Consider the following 26,543-nt stretch of genomic DNA (forward strand, 5'->3'; position numbering starts at 1 on the left):
TTGAGCAATATATTTGGTAATAAGGTAGTATAATCAAAAAGCAGACCTTCCTCCATAGCGAGCACATTCTGATGCTCTGATTTATGTGACAGTATCCTGCATCAACTGCAGCTGGGAGATCTGCCTACACCTTTCCTTTAAAGTGAAGACAGGAAAAATACCTAAAGAGTGTTGAATCTCCAGAGCTACCTGGAAGACACAAACCAAAGCAGGTTAAATTCTGTAACAGCAAAAATGCAGATGCACTGAGTGCGACAAATCAAAACAAAAGGTATGAAACAGGTATCGCCATTCCTGGGCAAACGTGGAAGGGGAGGCAGGGGCAAACTGAGGGGCCCCTCTCTCCTTGCCACCTTTTCAGTCTTCTCTAGGAATCGGTGCTCCACCTCTGAGGCTGGGCTGTGGGTTTGCTCCCCATTCCCCTTGCTGCTGCTCGTGGGGTGCTTGCCATGCACCTTGGTCTTTCCCAGCTGAGCACTGCGACTCTCCATGGAGCATCTCTCTCGCACAGGATCAACCCAAAGCAAACGAAGGCAGAGAGGTACCTTGCTCTCTTTTGCCCAAACACAGCTTTAAAAATAAAGCAAACCATGAAGAGCAAACAAGCAAACCACATCCCCCAGCACTCCCCAGACACGGATCCAACTTTACAAAAGTTAAATGTAGTTAAGTGGTTAGAAGTTACTCCTGCAATAGCACGGTCTGGGATTATGTAAATTTTGTGTTAAGAGCACAGGGAGTCGTTTATAGCCTTTTACAGAAATCACAGTACTGAAACTGTGTTTGCTCATCCCTCAAAAGGCCAGAGAAGACTTTTACAAAAGAAATGACAAAGGTAAGATTTGAAAGGCAATTTTAGAATTTAAATGAGAAAGTAGTGATTATGCCTTCAGCCCTTCAAAACACACAGAAGGGCTTTGTTATAAATTTGGGCTGGAACCAGCCCAATTCAACTATTAGAAAAATAGAAAGAAAACACAACAAACAACTTCTCTGCATTAAAGATGTCCTCGTGCTAACAGTCCAGTGATCCAAGACTCCCTCCCTCACAGGAACGGGAGGACAAGTGAATAGGTCACTTGAGAGCTCCATTTAATCGTGAAAAATTTCAAAGCTCCCGGAAAGGATCCTGTAGGGTAATACACAAGCAAGATGAAAGACATTACAGTCCGTGCAGCCCAAATTCCTTTATGTTCTTCAGATGCACTCAGCCATGGCGAGCACCAACTGCTCCTCTTCTCCGAGGAGTTAGCTGCTACGTACCAACTCGGCTGCAGTCCCAGGGACTCGGCAATTCAGCTTTATCCGTGCTTATTCGACACGGATGAACTGGAGTCAGAAGACAAGGCTGAGGAGAAAGCCACAGGACAGAGCCAGGGGATGGTTACCGAGTGCCACAGCCCAAGAGGAGCAGCGGGCTCCCTCCTAGCACCCTGAGCTCCTGAAGTCCCCATGGATACAAGCTACCCCACCTCCTTCAGGAAAAAGCACTTAATTCCGTTTTGCGTTTTAGTAATTAAGCAATAGGAAATCTCCCTGTGCCTAATGGTGGTGGTGTTAGGGGGCAGGCGGTGAGGGAAATAAGAATACAACACAAGTTTGATGATCTGTCCTTGTTACAAAAACTGCACGCAAAAAACATTGGGAGACAACTATAAAATCAAGCCAGGTCACCAAGGAAGTCTGGCAGTCTCTGGGCAAAACCCATAAGCTTTCCTGAAAACATCTATCTTAAATATCACATTCGTTCTTGTTTTAAGCTCTCCTTTTGCTGAGAAACCCAAGTGCCCGAATGGTTATTTGTGGAATACTAATAGCCACAGACTGCAATTGAAATGAAGACATACCACAGCAGAAACCATGCAGACAATCCTTTTTCTAAGTCAGAGGGCAGAGAGAGGATGCAAGCTGCAAACGTCAAGAAGCAGAGCAGTGGCAAAAAAAAAAAAAAAAAAAACAACAAAAGATTTTATTTGAGCACACAGCCACTATGAAAAGCAGCTGTCTTGTAGCTAACCTACAAGCTCCCACCTAAGCTTCTGTAAGCTTCCACATTCAACTCAAGTTCACTGGTCATTAGATACACAGAGGCCAAGGCACTGGTCAAATGTTTTGACAACAGAAATTTAACACTATCACCTTCCACAGCAAGAGATGGGGGGAGGGGAGAAGAAATGTCATAAACCTCATCCCAATGCTTCTCCCCTCTTTTTTTTTTTTTTTTTTTTTTTTTTTTTTTTTTTTAAATAGGGACTGGTTAAAGCCAAGCCTTTGATTCATTCACTAGACTTGCAACTTAACCTAAGAATGCAATTGTGTGTGTGGGGGGGAAGTCCATCCCTTCTACACAGATCAAAAGACTTCAGTTTTGAAACACAGCTGTTCTGTTTACAGGGACAGCACATCTGTCAAGTCACCTCTCGCCAAAGGAACCACAAGATCCTTGCAGAAAACACTTTCTCACAAGAAAGCACATACAGAAATCTTTAAAATACTGTTGTAAAAGAAGCACTTATTTTCTTCAGCAGATGACTTGTTCACCAGCAGGTACTTTCACAAGAGGCTACCTCCCGGTCTCACTTGAGATAAATGGTTTTAGACTGGAGAGAGGGAAATTTGAATCCACTTGCACTGAATCTTCAGCGGCTTAACACTAGTTGAGCACAAATGTAATTGCCTGAGTTTGCAAACTACATAAAGGATTTTATTTATGAGTGGAGTCTCACGCTCTCCCTGTCCATTCTCTGTAAAGCATAAAAATAACAGCAGTGAGTGGAGACCTCCCAGCTTCTGGTGGAGCAATGCTTCCTTCTCCTCTGACTCCAGTTCTTTCTTCGGGCAGCTTGCTTTCACACCAATCCAAGGTTAAAGAACACTACTTGTCACATGAACAGACATGCAGGATTTGGGTAGATTCCCATGCCTCTGACACAAGGCTGCACACAACTCTCCCAGCAAGCCAGGAGAGCAATAGGGAGTTTAAACCTGTCACTCCCCATTCTCCTGGGGAGGTGAGCAGGACCCAACACCTTCTGCTGTTTGGATTCAGCATCCTCCAGCTCACGTTTTTTTCTTGGAGAACGGAGAACAAGGGGAGGAAGAGTTTTTGCAGAGAACACTTTTTTGCCTCCTCTGATTGCAGCCCTATTACCTGTCAGAGTTCAGTATGCTTCAGCAGGGATGTCTCCAGAAACAACTAATGAGTGGAAGGCAAGACTAACGCAAGTTGAGTCCCCTCTGAAATTTCACAACACTGAAATGCAAAATCATCCATAGGAATATGGATCAGCTGTAACAACGGCAAAGATCTGAGATGTTTGGCAAGCCTGTAGTAACGGGCACAGCTACCCAAAGATGAAAAGCATTTAGGAGGTGACACAGCAGCATACTAATGAATCCTTGGAAAGAACCGCTGCTCTAAAAGGCATGGAGAAATCAGACTTCTAAATGGCTAATCTCAAGGTGTTCAAGCATACCTCCACCAGAACCATCCTCATGTTTCAAGCCACACGCAAGGGCCAGGGGGAAAGCATTCAGTCTGTTCACACAAAGCAGCTTTAGAGAGCAAAGGACCGGCCTTGCATCACAAAGTGCTTAACAATGTGCCAGATACACTGTTCCACACCAGTTTTCAAAGGGAGCTGGGAGAGGAGTCCCACTGTTCAGGGCATCCTGCACCCACTAAGCACACACATCCTTCCTGGGTGATGAGTTTATTAACTGCTTCTGTTGGGAGTCACAGCCTGACTGCAGACTTGTTACCTCTCAGGATTCAGCTGCAGTCTGTAGCTGCTGCCTTTCCTACCGAAGTCAGCAGGATTGCTCAGCCAGAGGCTTCAGCAGGAGCGTAGGTGGCTACGGGTAGGAATTTTGCTAACAGCCTTATGCAAAACTTTTTGCAGGCATTGGCTCAGATACTTGCCTAAAAGGCACAGGAAGAAAAATAGCACGTTGAACTGTAATGCACTGACAAATGGTCTTGAGCAATACCAAAAAAAAGCAAAAATGGCAGCATGGATATATGCCCAGTGAATACCCACCCCAAGAATCCATTTTCATTCGGCCTGCTTTGGATGCATTGAACATGCTGAAGGTAACTGCAAACCCTTAGGCACCACTGCGACAGGCTTGTGTACCTCACTGTAACTCCACTTAAGATCACAAGGCTCCTTATCAGTTGCTATTGTGCAATTGCTGTGGATTCCATAAGCAGAGAAAAAAGGAGTAACAGCGAGCGTAATGAACATATTTCTTCCCTAAACTGTCGCCTTGCAACACCTCAAGAGGGGCTTTAAAGCACAGGTCAGGAAGTCCAGTAGTTATGGCACTGAAGGAATGAAACCTGAAAGGCTCCAACGCTGAGAAATGCTAACTGCTGCGATTACTGCCAAGTGACTGTAAACCAGACACTGTGATAAAGAGAAAAGGATGGGCACTGCCATCAACGGACAGTCGTTTTTCATTGCCTATCAGCAACAGTTCCAACTTTGGTCTCATGTGATATAATTACTTCCAGCTTTGCTCTCGGGCAAGTATGTTTCAAAACCAGTTTCCATTCAAGTGGAAGTGACTGACTCCCTGCCACACACACTGCAAGTTGGACACAAACCTCCTCGTGCCCTGGCTCACAGAAGCCAGGAGATACAGGCTGTGGGCCACTTTTCACATGTCTCACACGCGATGTTGAAACTGAAGTTTACGAGTGGGAGAGCAGGCTTGTTAGCTCCCCGTGAATTGTCTTGGACATGAAGAGAAGTTTTCTGACGGTTACTGTATATGAGTGAGAAAGATGACTACTTAAGAGCACATGTCCATATTATGGCCTGTGACAAAGCAATTAATCACTCCTACTGAAACTTTAGAAAAAACAAATCCTTTACAAGTGTTCAGGACAGGAAGTTTTCTCCACTCTCTCCACTCTAGTGCAGCAGCCCGAGGAGACAGATTTGCAGGCAGACTGAAAAGGAAAGACAATTACTTAGTACATGCAGTCAGAAGGAAGAAATACCATACTAGATCTTTGGGCATCAATTACAGCTGCTCCAGAGGTGTTCCTTGCAAATAGCCAGTTTGGTCTAGTCTACCACATCCCTGTTTTTAAGAGTAAAATTATACCCTCCAGATCTAGATAGGTTTCTAGATTTAGAAGTAACAGAAAGATGCAACAAATCTTTTAACACGGGAGGACTGATGATAGTAACATGGAAAAATGTTTTCCCCCTAAATTTAAAGTTCCAATGGATATACAGAAGAAATTAATTTGCATACACTTTTTTAATATTAATTCCACAAATGATAGAATACGTACAGATTCGGCTAGCGTTCAAGTGTGGTATCCACCATCAGAAGCTTTTGAAAAACAGCATGAGAGATGAGCATGGAACACAACTACCATTTGGCACACAAGCAAAGCAGGATAGAAAAAATACACTACCACACAAGAGTCACAATTCCTATCAGAACAAGCATAAGTTCTCGACACGCGCAGTGGTCTCATTAGTTGGTTATCATTAAGCTATTCACCAAAAATAAATTAAAATGGTTCACCTAAGAATCACAAAATCATCTAGGTTGGAAGAGACCTCCAAGATCACCCAGTCCAACCTCTGACCTAACACTAACCAGTCCTCCACTAAACCATATCACTAAGCTCTACATCTAAACGTCTTTTAAAGACCTCCAGGGATGGTGACTCAACCACTTCCCTGGGCAGCCTGAGGAATAAATACAAATTGTTTTATATTGGAGTCCAGGAGAATTGCTATTGGGAAGAGGGTCCATCCTCATTATAAAGAAAATGACTGATTCTGGAGTAATCTTAGATCCCAAAAATGTAACACGCAATTTTTGATGTTGTTCTTTGCTGGCCAGTACGTCTGTATAGTGGGAAAAAAAAGGTTAGTGAAGTCACTGCATGGGAGGAATTGACTACAGATTTGGTCTTTGGGACTTTATTAGCTCAGCCATCATGTTTGTTAGCCAATTGGATCAGAGTGCAATGTGACTTTGGGCCATTTAAGGAAAAATTGGGGTGGAGGGGATGGGGGTGGTAACATTGCACCTTACCCCTGTGAAATGTTTCTGAGATTAAAGAGCACGTGACGGAATCATATGGGAGAATATTATTAAGTAGTTTTAATTGTTATGTTACCCAGTACCAGGAAAGGAATATTTAACTTATGTAGTCTACAAATAGTCAGCCATACTGTGAACAACAGGAATCTAATAGCCTCAGCTAAATCAAATGAATTAAAAGCATAAAATTATACACATGCATGCACACCTTGAATAGCTCTTTTGGCGTTAGCCTTGATGCAAGACCTGAATTCAGTGGAAATTACTTTACAAATTAGAGCACTTAGGTAGCCCAGATAAAAAATAATCCTTCATGTTGAGGGACTAATAACATATTTCTGAAAAAGCAGCAGGAGAAAGGCCTGGGGCACAAGCCTGGCACAAACACACAGAGCACATATGTGGAGATTGTAGGTTAGTCTATTAACAAACGCTAAGAACCCCTCCGCCATCCCAGGGAAAACAGATGAAGGACCAGAACGTACAACCCAGCACACTTTGTTCTGCTGAAGAGAAATAGCCACAAACAGTTGCTATTTCTTGCCAAGGCAGCCACCAGATCCCTTAAAAACAAAAGGCAGCCCATGCTGTTAAATGTCCCTTCACCACCCTTCTGGCTGCAGGAGCTCCATGATTGCCACCTGCTTCCTAAACAACCCGAATGCTCAAGAATAGCATGAAAAATGGACCGATGCTTACAGAGGAACAGGAGCCAGCAGGTGAAACACGGCCAGCCCAGAGGCAAGGCAGTCAGGAGGCACCTGCGTGGGGCTCGCTGCTGCAGAGCGCACGCCTCCCCTGACGGCTGGTTAGCCAACGGCCCGGGCTGTCACTCAGGGCACTGCAGCAGAAAGCTGAAGTTTTATCCTAGGGAAAGGCTCAGCTGCTCCATGGGGTTTCCCAGGGAGTTGTCTGTGCAGTCTTGCCACAGGTGGTTCAACAGTTACCTGTTCCTCAGAGGAGCCTCCAACAATGGTACATTTTCAGCCCTGATGCTTGCATTAAAGTTCAGAGGTTTTATCCAAGTTAGCCCTAACCTACCATGCTAACACCAAAACAACCAGGTGCTTCATGCTGCATTGATCACTTCCTGCGGATCTTCACAACTTCGCTGCCTCCCAACTGCCTGACCTTGCAGTGCTCGGCCCTGCCTGGCTTTTTTGGTGGTCTTTGAAGCTCAGAATTTCACTAATTCATTTCCATGCTTTATTTCGTCTAAGAATTGCTTCATGAAGTCTGCTCAGGCTTGGGAAGCAACACTCTGTTAGTGTGTGCCTTTTATAACCAGGAGCTGAAGCATGAAATGGGAGAAAGACTGAGCATACGTATATTCACACTACAGCATAAATGAGTCTGAGAATAGAGCTCACAGGAGAGATGGGGAACAGCTTCCTGGCCTAGAAGCAGCTTTCCATTCCAGAAAGATGAAAATTGATTTCTGCACTCTGGTTCAATTAATTACTAAAGCCATTCCCATGTGATTAAATTGAGTATATGCTGTAGACCAACAGATTTTCCACCAGGATTTTCAACAGTAAGGGAGGCTGGAGGCTGTCATTCCTGCCAGTGCAGTGCCGCAGCCAGGCTGGCTTTCACTGTGCTCCACCACCACTAGTGCCCGTGTCTTCCTTCATCTTGTGGGAGATCACAAGCAGCTTTCCCACCCATCTCACCAGCAAGCTATCACTTCAAAGTGATCCACAAAAACCAGGGCGTCACCATCCATAGTGCCTGCTGCCCTACCAACGCTTTTGGAGCTCTTTCCCCTACTCCCATTAAAACCCAAATCCAACCAAACGGTTTTGGAGATGAGAGGATGTCTTCTATTATGCTCTGCGGCCTCAATGCAATTTTTCCCGAACAACTCCTCTGGTTCACATCAGCCTTCTCTTGTGGGGTAAAGACAATGTTTTCTGCAGATTGGTGGCACGACCTCAGGAACAAGTCAACCCAGCTTGTGACTCAATTAAGCAAACTAAAATAACGTTCTGCACCTATCCTCCACGGATTTTGTAAAGTTACAGCAAAGTTTCCAACCCTTCAATTACAGACAAAGCATTCTGATTAATAAATTTAAAATTATTAGGCCAGGATACGTACAAGGATCTGCCACAAGGAACAGCCTCTAAGATTCTTAAAGCTGAGTATTCTATTCATTTGGACTGGGGTTAGTTGAGTTAAATTGATTTTTTTTAATGCATTTATCCTCTGCAGGGACTTTTTTTCTTAAACGCTGATTTGTTAAAACTGTGCCTATCCAATACTCATTACTGAAATGCGTGGAAAGCTGCCAAAAGAAGCGATGCCTTCTGGACTAAACAAGGGATTTATTACTGGGAAACCACAGCACAGGGTAAAAATCCATCACAAACTTATCGATTTAAACTGATTGTAAGTAATCACACAATTTATATTAAGTGAAACATACTGCCATCTAATTTAGAGTAAGTGAATTGAATGTTACTACTCTGAATTCTGTTTAAAAGCAAACTAATTGATATCCAAATAGAAATAATTGACGCTTTCAGAAAACATTAATAAAATATTCAGTTATCTCTGTTTATAATGTATTGATAGGTCATTTTTACCTATTTAAAAATAGTTGGGCAGTAATTATAGTGTTATATTTCAGCAGAGGTCTATACATAAGCCTGAGAGCAAGTTAATTAGAACCGGACAAATACTGTGTCTACAGTGAAAAAAAAAAAAGTATTTGATATGCAGGATGTAGGTTAAATGACTTCAACTCATGCTTCACACAGAAGCCTCAAACTTTGCCTGCTTTCCACCTAAAAGATGACGAAATCATACATTTTACTAAAACATGCTTCTCACCTCCAGAGAAAACATCTCAGGATGAAAATTGTATTGTGTGGCACAAGTTGCCATTGTGGGACCACATCTTCCCTCAAAGCTCCCATCCAGGGAATTGAGCTTGCCAGTCTCCTTTGATATATCACATAATTGGATCCCACTCCTTAACATTAGCCAGCCCTACAGCCAATTTTATTTCTAAACAAATATTTGGAGGTGTTTGTTGCTCTTTTAAAACTGTCAATACGCAAACACTTCCAGGAATAAAAAAACCATCTTGTTCAGAATGATCTCTCTCACAGTCAGCAGTTTGGCTATTTAAGGATGTAGGAACATATTCTTTATTAATGGAGTTGCTTGCTTATAACGGGAACACAGAGCATGCCACCATTTTCAGTATACTGTCAACCTCATAGGTTTTGAAGACCACAAGCCCACCCCAAAGACTGAAATTTTTAATTTTAAAGTAACACTCTAACATATGTTGTACTGAGGAGTTTAAACCTAATCCTGCAATAAGCTGCGTGTAAGTGGAACAGTTGTCCATAACTAGCCTCATTACAATTCAATTAAATCCATTTGCAGAGTGCATTGCGGGACCGGGCCCTCAGGAATTTGTTATGTTCCTGGAGCTTATTAAATTGCTAGGTATCTTCAACAAGGCAACAGCACTGCATCCAAACCATAATTTATTTCTATTTACCTTGTTAGTACTAACCACCTGTTAGTTGTTATTCTTGTGCAAACAGACACTTCCATTTATGTAAACTTTTCCATTTTTGTTATAACCTGGCTCTTACTACATCTTTCATGGCTCTTAAAATCATAATCAGTTTTATGTTGCTTAGACAGTCTGGTGGTAGACTTACACACAAACCACAGGCTGCACAAAGACAACTGTCAGCCTAACTTACCCAGCAGCATGCCCTGGCAGGTCAGCGTCCCCAGCCGCTTCCCCTATTTAAGGACTTCTGTATTTCCATCTAACCTAACCGAAGCCATGAGACAACTCATTACAGGAGGAATACATTCTCTGGCAAATACTCCTCCAGAGCTTGCATCAAACTTCAAGACATTTTACAGGCAAAGTATACCAGAAAATATACAGCACTGCAGCTTTTCAATTATATTTATTTAATGAGAATGTATGGTTGTTTCGTTTCCCAAAAGTTGATACCAATCCCTTGATTAAGCACCTCAAAAGGCTCTCTTCTGCTGGTTCTGCTGAGCTGAAGTGGTACTCAGCTTAAACAGGCCGATACTAAATTCTACCAGAGGATGTTCCTGCCCCTCAGGTACTTGCCAAGCATGACTTAACTTGCCGAGAAACTACTGTCAGAAACAAAACCTATTTTGTAAGTTCAGGTTTTTAAACAAGGTCAGCCACTACAAAGCAATGCGGTTTGACAGAGACTTATTTCTACCCAGTGATGTGAATACAGCCAGGCAGTAACAAGCCTGTTTGCACTCTGTTCAGAAACACCACCAGAACTTCCACCCACAGCTACACACATCGGATGCAGGCAGCTGAGCTGGTTGGAGTTGCTCAGTTGTCTTGCGAAGTATTTACTTCATCACAACAGAAGAACAGTATGTTATAAATTAGCTTATACTCCCATTTCATGAGCATTGCACTACTGTTTTAAGACAGTTCCCAGACTAGAAAAACATTTGTTCACAGCTCACGAGCTAGCTGCAGCCCAAGACTGGGCCTCCCATAAACAACAGGCTATCAGCTATTACACTGTTAAAAAAAAGGTGTGAAGAATTAGCAAATTAGAGTAGTAAGTAATCCTCTTCACTGAGGGGTAAATAGATTTATTAATAAAGCAATAAAAGCAAAACTTTGGTCAGAGAGAAATTGTCACAAGGGAAGGAAGTGAAAAAGGTTTATTTTGTCAAATAATGGCTAAGGTTAGGCAGATACAACTAGCAATTTTTCCAGCTGCTTTTCTGCCTCCCTACTCATTCTCAGCAGTGTAGCTATTTTCAGTCTCTGAAGCGCATAGTAGAAAAGCAACAGAAACTGGCAAAAAAAAAAAAAGAAACAAAAGAGAAAGGTTCAGTGGATCAAATGCAGAAAGACAACTCAGGCACAATCTTTGAATAGAAAACAGGGAGTTGCACAATTTGAGAATCATCTCTTGGCATCAAAAGCAGCTCACAGTAGGATTATTTCTGTGCAGAGTTCTGCAGGTTACAGTTGTGGTCAATAGAAAACAAGGATCACACGGGTGCTCTCATGGGAGCATGGCTACAATAGCACGTCCTCCTCCTTTGTAATCTAGCTTGGGATCTAGAGCTCCTAAGAAAACTCTCATCAGACAGGGTTTTGTTGTGTTGAGTAACCCATTTCCTCAGACTTGTCACTGTGGATTACAGCACAGAAAACAGGAAATTTCCTAAGACAAAATGGTTTCATCTGCCATTACACTAGTAACTGCATGCAACCACATCTAGCATTACTGCCACATGTCCAAGCTCATCCTAAAATAAAGGGCCAAGGTCCCTTAGCTTTAACTTGAAGAGCCTGCTTTAGCAGAAGCCATTTGTCATGTGTTGCACTGCAGGGTCTGACACTTCGCTTTTCAGTATTAAAGTAGCTCCGCTGCTAACACTTCCAACCATCCAGCACCTGATGATGACAGCAGTACCGATACTGTGCAAGGCTACAGGGGACATGAAATGAGATGTTGCAAAACGAAGTTCAGATATGCTTAAGCCGTTGAAGCAGCAGCTAATATTTGCTTTCTTCCCAGCTCAAAAGGAAGCAGCCTTATTAAAAGACAAGCTATCTTACACTCTCAAAACCCTTCATTCCCAACAGCTCTAGCAGAGGCCACTACTCTCCTGCCCTATATGGCGACAGAGCTCAAGTCAGACAGCAAACACAACCCAATCAGAAATGCATTTACACTCACTCTGGATGAAAATCAGAGTTATTTCAGGCATTAGCCTTTTTTTGATGGTAACAGACTGAAGGCACCCCGCCCTACCTTTCTTAGGCCTCTACGCGGTCCTAGACAGGAGTTCCAGCCTTTTCCAAATGGTCTGTCTTCTTAAATACATCCATCACTGCTCCAACAAAGCCAGCTCATGCACCATCTGACCTAATGCCCTCCTGCCTCCCAAAGCCCCACATAGTTCCCCAGGCCCTTCTCTCCCCTTTGCAGCACATGCTCGCTGCTTGGCAACTCCTGCCCCGAAGGCACAGCTCCAGCCCCCCAGATGCAAAAGGACTGGTTGCTAACTGTCCCCAGGCTGCGTGGAAATCACTAGCAATCACCTCCAAAATCCTGCTGAACGGGGCTGAGCCAGCTGCTGCTGTGAGCTCACCCAGCCCGAGTCCCACTGCCCTCCTCCGGGTGCTGCGGCTGTGCCGAGTATCCCACGGGGCTCCCAGAGAACAGGTACCCTGCAGAAAGGGAGGGGGAAGGAAGTTAACCTGGAAAATGCTTTGGAAGAAGAAAAAGAAAGAAAGCGACAGATAATTGTTGACAGCCTGCCCTGGAGTTGGAGAGAAGCTGGAAGAAGCATTACAGACGGCAGAAACTCACTTGGAAGAGGAGTTACTTTTACTCAAGCAACACTTTTAAGCAAAAAAAGCATCCCAACTGTTTCCTTCCTCAAAGCTGTCATGAAACCAACTTATGGCAGCACCTCAAAGCACTGATGAGGTATTTGTCTGCTGTACGTAAAAAACATACCAATGCTGAGATTTCAAGATGAAGCACTACCTGAGTTGCTTCATGGAAGCAGAAGGCCACATGGGAACACACAGCAGCGAGCAAGCCCAGCACAACCCAAACCCAGCACCCTAACCCAGCACTCGCCTCCCTGCCGGGTCTGGAGGTCACAGCCTCATACAAGGGGAGGCTAGCTCAGGACAAGCTGTAGATGAGGCTATAAAACCCCAACGTGCAACTGTCTCTAGAGAGATTGCTTTGGCTCAGCTTCTGTTTCTACAGGAGGTGCGACACTGCCTGGCTTCGAAAGGGGCAAGAGGCAAGCAGAGACTGCAGGCTTCTCTTCCCCGCCTTTTTTTTTCCCTTAAAAAAAAAAAAAACCAAAAACCTCCCTGCCAGTCTCCAGGGAGAGTTAGGGGCTCTAACTCCCCACTAACACAAGCAAATTACCCCAAGGAACTCGCTGTCCTGGGTTGCAGTTTTAGCCTCAAGAGGATTTCTTTTTAACTTAAAATTGCAGTCAATGTATTGTCATATAGAGCACACACACACAAGTCCCCTCACAATCCCACCTTCCTTTGGTACCCATGTGACAGCATTCCCAGACACCTTGTGTACACAGCCTGTTACTTTCTGATGGTCCTCTCCTCATGCCACAGCTTTGGATCTCAGAAAAGTGACGTGTTGATATTGAGAGTAAAGAAATGCATCTGTTTGATGAGAGCAGCAAGCTGGTGTAGAAGCTGTCAAACGGAGGTAATGTCTTACAACTGCCTTAGTATAATGAAAATATCTTTTAACACTCAGCAACAACTGCAGAGTGAGACAGAAAATAAAACTGCCTACACCTGGAGAGCACGCTCTCTGCTTGAGAGAGCATTAACCTCTGCTCTGGGCTACACAAGCTCTCTGAGCGGAGGAAGCCCTATTTCCAAAGTGCCAGATCAACTCCAAAAAGGGCAGGCAGACCATTTTGCTTCCCATTCCCTCTGCACCAAACTATTTCATCATCGTGCTGCTGTTTTGAAGGAGATGGGAGAACTGCCAGGATCCTGTGTGCAAGTAGCTCCTTGCACAGGACCAGCCTCAGAGAGCCTCGGCAGCACACGAGGCCTCGGCTGCGCTCAGCACGGCCACATGAAGGCAAGCAAAGGCAGATAAGGTAGGAGGAAGCCTCAGCTCGGTTGAGAAGCTGGGGAAAACCACTGTCCAGCCCAGCACACCATTTCAGGTTTTTACAGAGGGGGGTCTATATAATGAACATGTATTTTTCAGGAATTGGGGATAAAAATAAAGATGCACGTGAAGCTGAAAACTCTGCATAGCACGCACATACTTGAACACGCACCTCACTGTCAAACAACAACAGAGAGGGGATCAACACAGGCTCTGTTTTGCCATGATTTCTGAAAAGCCACTGATAATTCCAGTGAATCAGACTTTGTATGTTGCAAACAATTCTTGACTCTAGGAAAGCTTTAGACTTACATGCTTTCGACACTTAGGCAGAGATTTTCACAGGTCATCGGGGAATTCGGATGCTGAGCTCTTGCCAGAAGTTTGAACATTGAAAAGTAAGCACCGGCGAGCAAATATTTGAGGTATTTAGCCTCCCCCAAAGGCACCAAAGCTAAGCACTCAAGTGACTAACCACTTGCAAAAACACAAGCCTCAAATTTTGAGATCATCTACATTAGCACTGAGCAGCTATTGAAAGCATTATCCAGCACTTTCCTAAGCACTGAAGGCTAAGGAGAAGTCAGCCAGGCACACCGGGCCTGCAGGGCAGAGCACGATTAGCTTCAGGGGGGTTTAATCACTGCTGTGATCTTACCCATGAAGTCTAAGTGCAAAGGTGGGGGTGGAGAAGCATTTAGTGTTGTCCAAGAAAATAAGAGATTATGGTGAAGAGTGGAAGAGAGGTATTATCAAATCAATACTGTGCAATAAATACACTAAGTGCATTAATCCAATCAGCTGAGTGGAATAAAACAAATGTGAGGGATACTAGTAAAACAGGAAGATTGGAAGAGGCTGAAGTTAAACATACCTGAAAAGGAGAGGCAATGAAAACAAAATACCAAAACAATAGGCTTTTGGCATCTACATGCAGCCTGAAAACATAACCTGAGCACGGATGTTGTCTGGGCAATTCTGGGGCTCGTACCCAGGCTTATAGATGAAGAGCGAACAGGGATGAGTGCAAGGTTTTCCATGAGTGAAAGCACAATGCCAAAACTCTGCAGCTGAAGCTTGTTTGTTAAATGCCACCGCACCATAATACACTGAAAATAAAGAAAACTATCACTGTAAAGAACTAACGGCTTGCAGAAGCTTATTAACTTGTAGCACAGCCCACATGTCCTCAGTGAATACTCAGATCTAGCATGGAACTATGAAAATAATAGGGAGGAGGAGGCGGCCAGGCTAAGAAAAGAACCAGCAGACAAGGAGAAAGAGGTATTTTAGACAGTTACCAACACTTAGAGCAGAGAACTAAGCTAATCCCGTATCAGTCCGGGCTGTCTGTGCTGCACCAGGCGTCAGTAGCACAAGAGCAGGAAAGCAGCCCCCTAAGCATTCCTTTCAATCAGGCACTCTAGTAAGAGGAAAACTTCTCTCCCTGAATGTTTAAACAGAAGCAAATGCAGACTGACTTATGCATGCATTTATTAAAATTTTCTCAGCACTGAGTATTTTGGCTTTTAAGTTTCATGCACAGCTTGAAAGCAAGGCAGAAGCCAAAGCATTAGGAAGAACACCATCTCTTTAGAGGATTAGGAATTAAGTTAACTGCACATTAGAGATTAAATAGTGGAGTACTTGTCTTTATTCTTAATAATAAACCATAAGGCATTGAGCTACGCAGCACGATTAACTTCTTTCAACTTCTCACTATTACTGCTGAGACAGCAACATGGTAGCCTCACAGAAACATGAAAAAATATGGAGTGATTAAGTTAAAATTAAGTGAATTTAGGGCAGGCAAAAAATGCTGCACTGCAACCCAGAATAGACAAGCCTTTTGTTCACGTAAAGAGCAGCATGAGCGCTGGCAATGTCGGAAAGAATTCCAACAAAACAAAAGTTGTTCATCGTTTGAAGTGACCTGTTCTGAGGCTTAAAACATTATTCTATATCCCTTCTCTCCTTTCTAACTCATAATTCATCTGGATACTTGCTCTGTAGAATAAGAAGACTGCTAATGATGTGTACCGAGGAGGGGAGAAGGACAGACTACGGAATCCATGGCTGAGCTCTCACTTCCTCCTTCATCAGGCTTATGCAGTCTTGGACTTCATTTTCCTTTGACCAGATTCCCCGTTTATAAGATGCCCCTTGAAGGCATCCTAACAAACAAAACAGGGAAAAAAAAATAGCACACATTTAAGTGTGTGAGATATGGAGATATTATATGCTCGGAGATCATTCTGATCTTTAGACAATCAGCCCTCCACACACTAAGATATCAGCAAAATCCAAGACTTACCGAGACCCCTAGGAATAAAAATACTTTCCACAAGATTGACAAAGTTCTGCCTTCAGTGCAAATCTTCAAGTATTTTCTATGGTGCTGTAAAATGATAAGTGTATTCTTCAGCACCCTAGCCTGGATCAGGATGACTGAAGGAAGGAAGGAAGCCAGCCTTCGAGCAGCTGTAGCCTACAAGCAAATACCTACATACTTTCCACCATGCTATCACCTCCCACCTACGGCAGAAGCTCACCTGAAAGGTAGGTTATTGGTTTTAGCTTCCATCAAATTATGCCTTAAAGCACTTCTTTATTACCTGAAAAACTGGACAACACCTAAACCACTGAAAAAACTCTGGCACCAAAGCCCATCCTGTCAAGGCAAAGCTATCTGTGCACAGTCTTGGATGTTTCATACCTGGGTAGTGAGCCTAGTTTTCCTGCATTGCACAGTCTAGCACAGGTAACTCAGATCCAAGACTAAGTAAATCTAAACAAGCAAATAGCCCTATTGGGAACAGCTGAAGTCATCACGGCACAACATGCAGCAGCTGCTTTGAGGCAAAGCTCCCTCCTGGTGCAATAGGCAGCAACTCCCCTCCGTGTCATTTCTGTAGCTACATGAGATCCTAAGTGATGTATCAAAGCCATTTCAGCTAGGTGTGATGTATTATCTGTCATGTGGTGGAAAACATACCTAAGCCAAGCATACAAGGCTCACTGAGAATCTGGAGTTTTCTGGTAGCCTTCAGGCATTACGACTCAGCTGCAAATAGGGCTCAGTACCGCATGCACACATTCGGTGTGCCAGGCTGTGCCCTGCAGCATTTGCCACCTAAGCACACGAGGCAGAATTAGAGCTGCTGAAATTTTTCCAGGAAAACACTGGAAAAATGCAACGAACCAAACCATAAACGCTTCATGGAAATATACTAGCTTCCAACAACTGAGGCAAGTTTCCCCCATATTCTCAGCTAGCAGGATGCAGGGATTTCACATCACAGGCAGAGAAGACACAAATTATGTGACAGGGAATTTAGTTTAAGTGCTACAGGACCAGCAGCCTTCGGAAACTTGTGTCTACCAAAGCTGGCAGTACACTCAAATTTATGGTCTGTGGATCTCTCAGGGAAAATATGGGAAGTGAGCCTTTGGTCAGATTTCAAAGGAAAATACCTTCATTAGCAACTGCTTTGGGTTTGCTGGACTGGTCTGTCGGTATTTTGGGAACCTGAAAGTCTGGTTACTGAGAATACCCAGGACTTAACAGCCCTGAGAAACTTGTCTCGTTCTGGAGTACATATAGCTTTGTTATGATTCCCAGAGAGCTGAACTCTGCTTCCTAAAGCTGGTATGGTCCCAGCTTTCTGTTTTGATCTGGTGGCAAGCAATCTCAGACTGGAGTTGTGCTGGGTAATGCTAGCATTACTTCAAAGTGACATTTCCTGTTTTGTCTTTTGAAGTTAGCAAGAGAGTTGCATTCTCTACCCAGAACAGTGACTTTTTTATTTATTGTTTTCATAGATCTACAGGATGGGGATTCAAGCATAATGTATTATATACATAGAGAAATTTGGACAATTAGGCTTATTTTAATACTTGGTAAACTATGTAATCCTGCAAGGGTCTTACTTAGCAGAAAAGACAATACAAAAATCCACAGTCCCAAACTGGTGACATCGCCAAGTAGCCTGTTCCCTTCTATTCCACAGTTGGAATAAAAGCACAACAGTTTTGTTTAGTGAACCAAAACAGGTGATTTTGCCATAACTTTTCCAGCAACAACTTTAGTAAAAGTTTTTCCTACCTGTGCCAAATTTAGGAACTCCTGGGATTTCTCTGATGCTCAACAGTGGAAGAGTTATCACATTCAGCTACCTACAAAACAGAAAAAAAATAATCACAAGCTTCATCAGCCCTTTAACCTGCCTTTGCACCACTTGCAGGTTCAGATATTCACATCAAAAACATTTTATTTTGTATCCAAGTACTCTATTACATACAGATCATTCCCACTCATAGCTTTTTAGACATTCTGTTCATATACCTGTTAGACAATCCTCTGTCCCTTTCTTAAAATCATAAATATCCTCATAAACCATCCTCTCAAAACATCCTCTTCCAGGCTAATGTTAATGCACTGTTTTTATACCCATCAGCTGTTTTTACAGGCCACTAAACTCCCTGTTTGCCAATACTTAAGCCATTCAAGAATCCTTCAGAATTGCCTGAAGACAGCCACATGCCAAAAGAAAACAACAAACTCATCTTCCTTTGTAAAAACCCAAACCCCTAATCTAGTATTCTAGATAAAAGAAAATCCTACAAATCTATATTTAACCGTCACTTTTTGTCTCTTTTTACTGTTTCCCGTCCGATATACATGTATATAGCTATCTGTGGGGGGTCTTTTTCCTGTCCTGAGGAGTTCAGCTTGCAATGCGATGGTCTTTCACTGCAGTTTCAATAGTGGGATATGTTTAAGGTAACAAAAATCAAAAGAATAAATCCCTGGTAAGTATAGTGTTGAAGAGTTGTCTTCTTATTTTTCAGTTGGATTCCTAGGTTTAACATAGTGCTTAGCTCACTCACCAAAATGCTGCAGACATTCACATGCAAAGTATTTTGGACGTGAAAGTCAAGGACATTCTGGATTTAGCCTTGCAGTGACAGGCAAATTCAGTCCTGCATAGCTGAGTAAAACTGAAGTTGTGAAAGGTACATGCATAAAAATAAGGTCCAGAATGATCCCACTGTAGTCTGGATGCCAGAATTTAATGGAAACTCATGTAAACAGTCAATTAGAAAGAGATCCAAATACTTTATGGTAGATTTCCTGGAGATAGACTGTTCTCTGTTTTATCAGGAAGTCTTGGTGCCATTCAGAGCAAAACTCACAAAACTGTGGAGACTGGGAACAAATTAATTTGATGCCAAATAGAGTTTAGCTTCATATTGCTGTTAATTCTGTTGCAGTCATTGCAGAATAATTCTCAAAATCTGATGCCCACTTTGACAGTAATCCCTCCAAATTCAAGTCAACCTAAAGATATAACTGAATAACCTGCCAGAACAGACTTACTGCATTGCTAATGGACATTAGCAAATACAGTGGGGGAGAAGGGGAAACAAAAAAAACAAAACCAAACCTGCACCATGAAACCTCTCACACAGAATTTCCAAAAACAGACTTCCATGCTCTTTACAGGAGGAAAAAGGTAAGGGGCTGGGGAAGTCATATCACAGAGAAAGAAGCAGAGGTACAGATTCTTGATATGACCTTCTTAAAGAGTCACCAGCAGATCAGGTAAGAAATCAAAACTCAAGCCGCTAGTTCTTTGCTTTGAAATACAATTTTGCAACATGCAATCATCTGCAGAAACATGCTACAGAACAACACACATTTGATTTATCTTCATACCACGGGAGTGAGGACCAATTGTACCTCTAATTCAACATAGTTAGGCTGCATCCCCATGTTAGCGGAGCTTGAGTCTGGCTAGCACACTGAACATCACGATAGGATGCACACAACTTCAGTCAGAAAGGCCTTATACCCAAGCTAGAGGATACAGCACATCCAGGTACAAAAATGGAGTGATTGCTGCCTGGCGAGCACAGCAAGAGACAAGCTGTCTGCCCCAGCACCCACTGACCTGCTGGCCATCCATGCTGCCTCAGCTGGTGAGGACATGCCATGAGGGTATTTACAAACACCCTTCCCACACAAACGTATCAGATAAAACTAATCTTTAGCACAGAACAATAGACCAAGAGCTGCTCTTGCTCCCCAGAGCCCTCCCCTCCTCATCTGAGGTAAAAATTCACCCTTTTCCCGTTCCACCTTTTCCAGCTGCCAGACCCACCTCTGCCGCCAGGCTCGCAGCCGCATGGACAATCTGGTTCCACCATCTTGTACGCTCAACCCGTGAGGGAGAGCATTCAGAGGTACTGACAAAGACAGGAGTTCACAGTGCCTTTTGATAACAAATAAGTAAATAAGTACATTTTAAGAGCCCTATTGTACCTGCTCCTTATTTCTTCATTTTTTCAACTCGCCAAAGGTGACAGTTTAACTTACAGCTGTTGCTTTTTTTCTGTATTTACTTCAATTTTCTGCATTCCTCGAGATGTCTCTCTAAATACCTTTATCAAAATAACAGCCAACTAGAGCTTTCTCATGCTAACACCTTGTGGGTCTCAAATCAGAAGTGGGAACTGCTGAGGTTTACTGAGAACACCACAGCAGCCTGAGGGGCACCAGCTGCCGCCTCGCTGCGGGCCGGCACAAGAGCTCCTGGGAGGCCGCGGAAGAGACAGAGCTGTTTGAGACTGCAAACAAACAAACAAACAAACAGCCCAAAAAGTCCATCTTTAGGGCTTCAAAAAGCCTGCTCCCGGCCGCCGCCGGGCAGGCGTCTCCCTCTAGCGTCCGAGCGCGCCCACGGGCCGGCAGCCCGCCACCATGTCGGCTCGGCTTTCTCTCTCTCCCACACTGCCCTCTGCAGCCGCTTTCCCGGCCATGCCCACACAAACCTCAGCTCAAGCTGGGTAAAAACGAAATAAAAAGAATAAAACGAAGAGTCTAGAGGGGTTTTATTAGTCAGGACTTACTGATATGAGCAGAGCCACGTTGGTCCCCAGGACACCAAAGCCTCAAAGGCCACCTTGGCACAAACACAGAGTCTCTCACGCATATCTGGCAATCTCTCTACGTCTCATAAAAAGATGCCAAATCGCTGCTGCAGCAAGTCATACTAAAGACATGTAGATTGGTTTCTGTGGATATGCCAGCAGCATGACATGTTTTTGACCCATGCTGGTGGGCCACCAGGACAAAGGCCCAGTGGGCCAGGCCCTGAGGCACAGGCTGGGTGTCTGTATGCACCTGCCTGCGACAACTGTCTTTTGTTGAATAAATCCTTCAAAGAAATAGATTAGTATATTGTTGTAGCAAAGTGATGTATTTACTGCTGCAGAGCTCCAGATGCTCTATAAGCCACAATAATACAGTTAAGTGGAAAATGAGTCATTTAAAACCATAATGACTATCATAACATAGTGCTAGTGACAACAAACCGTGTCTCACAGTAGCACCACAATGATAACGCTGCAGGGCCGCTGGCCCCTCCACACATGGCAGCCCCAGCACTGCTGGAAGGAGCCCAGTGTGGGGTGGCACAGCCAGCTGGGGGGGGGGGGGGGGGGGGGGGGGGGGGGGGGCAAGCTGCTTCTGCCCTCCCCAGGACACCTGGGTGCAAGTCGCCATCTCATCAACATGGCACTTCGCCTCATCGCTGGCTCACCTCACTGCTTAGCTTCATTGAAACCCTTTTGGTGACTCCTAGGTGGGCAGAGCAGGGCACTGCCTTCAGGGGGTTTTCCTGCCCTGAAGCAGAGCCCGCTTCTCCCCAGTCGGAGCAGGCAGGCCTGAGGGTCACCAGACACCCCCTGTGTGGGGATACCCGCATCCACCCCGGTGGGGCGCACAGAGCCCTCCATGCAGCACTCAATACACAAAAGGCATTTTCAGCACAGAATTAATTCTGTCTCTGTGCCAATTAGTGTGTAAACCCTCAGCTGCTGTACCCGCAGGTGTGGGCCGTTTGGCAGCCACTGGTGTGCTGTGCCTCTGGACTTGCCCTTGGGTGCAAGATGCCTCAGCCATTGCTTTCTGTGGGACTCTGACACTGGCCGTGCCATGCCAATGGGGGCAGCCCCTTTTCCAGGCTCTTGGTGTGGTTTGGCCAGGGGGCAGCTGCGTGTGGGGCTGTGCAAATGGGAGCTGGAGGCTCCACCAGGCCTGCTTCAGCCCCTCGGTCCAGCTGAATGGCTGTGGGGGCCTCACTTTGCTGTAGTCGCCTGCTCAAGGCACTCCGAGGAAAAACCCCTCGGAGCAGGCAGAACCCCTCAGGAGTCAGCAGGGCTTTGACAACATCAGCGGATTGTTAGCCTTCAGCTGACATGGCAAAGGTGAATAGGGCAGAACAGGAAAAAAAAAAAAAAAACGCCAAGTTTTCTGCTGGTGTGAAGCAGACAGCTGTATGGATGTTAAATAAACCATTTTGGTTTATGTCCTTAGAAAACTTGACTTCAACTTTTTTCCTCGTCTCCACATGAAGTGATTCACTGCTGACTGCAGTTAGCCCCTTCAAAAGGGAGGTAATGGGTAACACAGGTTGATGTCCTCATTAATGGCTGAGGCTTTGAGGATCTGACATGCTGACTCTCATCGTACGTACCATTTGCAACAGAGAGGCATCTTTTATTCCTATAACATAAGCAACATGCTTTGTTGCTGGACTGTAGCACCATGCACTTTAAGCCTAACTCTGCAAAATATGATTACCTTTATCTAGCTGAATGCTCTGGGTACAGACCACTTCTGGTCCCTCTTATTAAATGTGATAAAGCAAGGTCACTCTTTAGTCAACCTGATCATTACCTGCCACAGCACCATCGAGATTTCTGTCATTTATGCAGGGTACAAGAGAGCTCCTCACAGATCAGACACGTATAAAAATAATTTAAAGCCACATTCACCTTGCACAAAACAGCATAGCCATCCCGTCAGCCTACACATATTTCAGTCTCTCTTTAACTACCCTCTTGTGGTGTCTCAGAAGAACAACAGCATTTTCTAACAGGTGAAAATAAATCCAGCTCTACTTGGCCAATCTACAATGAACACAGACAAAACTGTTCTTTTGGAGGGCAAGTAGCCAGTGATCATTTTACGAGCTTTTTTTGTTTGTTTGTTTGTTTTTTGATTGTTTGATGAACTGAGCTCCAAATGCATCATGTTTGCCCCAGATACACTGAGGCTCTTCACACACAGGGACTGCTGAAAGTCCTAGGAAATTTATACTTGCATTTTTAATTATCTTCAAAAAATGTTAGTTCCCATGATTTAGTGCTAAAGCAGTAACTGCTTTGTCAACAGAAATCTGCCACTAAATCAACAGAAACTAGTTAATGTCTTTGAATATGCAAAGCAGGAGATGCATGTCATCACTGTGCAGTAATAATGTATATTTGACAGCTATGTAATCAATTGATTAAGTTCTCCCTTAATTATTTTCTCACCTTTAAACAAAGATGATTGTATTGGGAGTGGATGGCTAGGTACTTAGGGCTAAATACCGCTTTTTCAGTAGAGCAACACCTCATAAATCTAAGAAAAATGCTACCCTCTGAGCTTCAACACTGAGCAATAGAGGTGATCAAACAATCCACGCTCAGTGTTAAAATACGGTATATCTGCCCTTAATAACCAGAATGACCACAGGCCATACGCAGGTACTTGAATTATCCTATTAGCAAGTAAAAACATTATTTCATGGGGACGGTGTTAGCAAATCTAAAACCCAAGGAGGTTGTTAACTTGGTTTAGGATGAAAGGTACTTTCTAAAGGCACAACAGTGATCCATAAATTCCTCATCTCTTACTGCCATTGACTCTGCAGTCTACCTGATTTAGGTTTTTTTTGGTTCTCTTGGTGACTGATGCAGTAACCTAGTCTCCCTGGGTGACTAATGGGATGACTCAGGCAGTAGGTGGCTGTTATCACACCAGTGACTCTGAGCTTTGTGTTCCCAGGTGCACTTTCCTCATTTATAAAATAGGCATACTGGTATAGTAAAGTATTGCCAGACCAGCAGTGGAAACATCAAATGCAATGGTCACATCCTACAGGAAAGGCCTCTGCAGAAACTGGCTAAGGGGACATGTGACATCGTAAGGTGCCAGGCATGATGCCGTATTCCACAGTTTGCTGTACAGAGATTCATGGAGAGTACACAAGCGAGGATGTGGATACTCTTTGTGACGAGGCAATGTCTTTGTGCTACACTTACTGTAGTTGCAAGACACCTGCAGGAAAAGAAATACCTAGCTAAGTACACAACTGGCAGAAGGGACCATGCTGGAAACCCTCTGCTGACTCCATCATGATGAGCCACGGGGGGAGTTGCCAGCTGGGAACTTCCACCTTGCTCATGGCCACAAGCAGTCAAAGCCCCTCCAGATAGAGACAGGTTGCAGGGTGAACAGAGCCTGCCCTTTCCTGCAGCTTTGTTGCTTCTTGGCTAGCAAAAGCCTGGAGTCTTTTATAGTGGTTACCCAATAAACTAATTCACTGAAGCCCTCAGTTGTCACCCTGTTATAGCAGCCCTGAGAAATGCTCACTTGCCCCAGTCAGAGCACCAAGCACAGTGCAATCACGTAACAAAAATCAGACTCTCCCTAAGTTCTTCACATAAAGAATGGCCAGGATTGGTACAGAATGAAAAATCTGCTTGGACTATAAAATCAGCAGGGGAGGAGGTAGTCCCACCACACATTTTCATGTACTTCTCTGAACCAGCTAAGTTAGAGACTAGTCTCTATCCGGAGTTAAGGAAGGGGCACCTTCAAAAGGCTTTTCAGACCTTTTAAGCTGGAATCCTGCTCCAAATCGCCTTCTGAAGAAATGGATGAGTATAACTCCAAAGATGGCAGTGGGAGTCTAAACAAGCAAGTCAGTTTATCCAGGTAAGACTTAACCAAGTCTCCATGGGACTAACAAAACCCTGCATTATTTGAGTCTCTGGTTTTTGTTTGAACCACAGCTCTTTCTTCTTTCTTACCAGAAACAAAAGCAGTCAGACAAGCAGCTCCTCTGTACCAGCTAGGAATCTAACCAACCGTCTGTTACCTCGTTCCAGTAACCAAAGTGGCTTTCAGCAAAGGTCACCTGCATGTGTGAAGGAGGAGTTAGAGTTCAAATTATCAAGAATCACATTAAATATTAACTTAACAAGGTACAGCCATAGCAAATGAAAATATTTTTCCTCCCCAACCACCATTTGCCATCTTCCAGTCCAGCGAGGACTATAAATTCTGTTTTCATGAATGCACAGGCAAAGGTAAAAAAGAACAGAAATATACGTTGTATCCATGGCTCTCATAAAAATTCATCTGCAGCATTTATCACTGCCTACAATAGATTTAGCTGTCATAATGCATGACAAAAAAAAATAGTGGTAAAAAGGCAAGGTAAGGTGTAAATAACAAAAAACAAGGTTAGAATTAGGCATTTAATAAGGAAAGACAACGAAGACAATATAGAAGGTTAAAATGAAGGGACAAAGTGCAGCATAAAATGAAAATTTTATCAGGGAATAGATAATACAACTGCTTTCAAAGAATCCCTTTGTATACACTGATTCAGTTGGCATCCCAACTTGTGATAGATGCTGTTAAATAGAAACACTAGTTGGAGTGGGGCAAGGTGGGATCTTTATAGCATAAAGCAAAGGACCCGGATGTTGCAAGCATAGTAACTCAGGTTTTTTTGTGCCCCCAAATGCCTCATGCTCTACAAAATAATACCCTTCAGAATCACTTCATTCTTATGGGTGGTATGTGGATTGTCTTTACACGTATTTAATTGCTTAAATGCTAGTGGTTTAAAAATACAAGTATTAAGACAAATGTCTTGAATGAAAAACCCTGCTAAAAAGATGAAATTGTCTACACCTGCAAGCTAAAGCCACCATATCGAGCTTTTGAAAAGCTATGAACACATCTGAAAAAAGTTTGAGCGCATTAAAATTTTGTTTCATCTCTTATTCATACCTTTCAGGCATATTCTTGTGAGCATCAGCACTCTTATAAGAAGACCTGACGTCCTGTTCTTTAAAGGCATATAGCCACTTAAATTGCATTGAATTCAAAGGGAGTGAAATGTCTCAGTGCTTTCTGGGACTCTGGGGCTGAAGTTTCATTATCTTGACTGGGAATTCAGTAATATCAGCAGGAGTATGCTCAGCACCTGGGAGAACAAGGATCATAGTCTGTACAATCAGATACCACATTTCTTCCCTGAAAGCCACTGACAAAGCTGCTAGGACTCCTATTACAATGCTGAGATAAACCTGGAAGATGATTAGGCCCTTCTCATAGACTCCCTCACACTGTATCTGTGCAAGCTTTCTCCAATAGCTTTCATCCTTCTACAGCCATCTATGACTGGTTTCCTTCAGGAAGCTGGAAGCATTTTTAAAGATGTACATTTAGAAGACCAAGATACTGGTTGCTTGCAGAAAAACAAAACAAAACAAACAAACAAACAAAAAAATCAGAAAATGCTCTTTTCCTATATTATGTTACTACTGTACATTACTACCAAGAATACGTACGGTTCACACATAGGGCTATTCTTTTCTCTCGGTTACATGGTTGAAATTCAGAGAAATTTCACTTTCATCAGGTTTACATGATAACATAGAATACAGACAAATGCTACAATGGCAGAGAGAGAAACAAAACCAAACTTGAATATATGGCTGCATACATTTAATTGCTTACCAACACAAGTGGTAATTATTGAGGGAGAGGAAAGTCTTCTTAATTCTTACTCTAGAAAGCAAGTTTTAGTATCACAAGTTACCTCTGGCAAAAGTAACTTGGATAAAAATTTTGAAGTGTTTGCACTAAGTTTGTAACCAAAA

The 26,543-nt window shown here is 43.6% G+C and overlaps 1 long non-coding RNA gene across 3 annotated transcripts in view; it reads right to left on the reverse strand.

The window, feature by feature from the left end:
* The window catches only part of LOC106041100 (uncharacterized), a 31,830-nt gene extending 10,803 nt beyond the window's left edge, over window positions 1-21,027 (reverse strand). Inside the window, exons 1-4 of one of the 3 annotated variants that reach the window (XR_010825768.1) lie at window positions 20,077-21,027; window positions 17,857-17,927; window positions 12,176-12,304; window positions 2,456-4,957 (exon numbers count right to left, since the gene is read on the reverse strand). This is a non-coding gene — a long non-coding RNA (uncharacterized lncRNA). Of the gene's footprint in view, window positions 1-2,455; window positions 4,958-12,175; window positions 12,305-16,467; window positions 16,724-17,856; window positions 17,928-20,076 lie in introns of those variants that run through there. The other 2 variants (XR_010825769.1, XR_010825770.1) reach the window with 2 other exon arrangements.
* Between the last annotated feature and the right edge of the window lie 5,516 nt (window positions 21,028-26,543).

This window comes from Anser cygnoides, chromosome 18, assembly GCF_040182565.1.
Source record: "Anser cygnoides isolate HZ-2024a breed goose chromosome 18, Taihu_goose_T2T_genome, whole genome shotgun sequence".
In the NCBI taxonomy this organism is placed as follows: domain Eukaryota; kingdom Metazoa; phylum Chordata; class Aves; order Anseriformes; family Anatidae; genus Anser; species Anser cygnoides.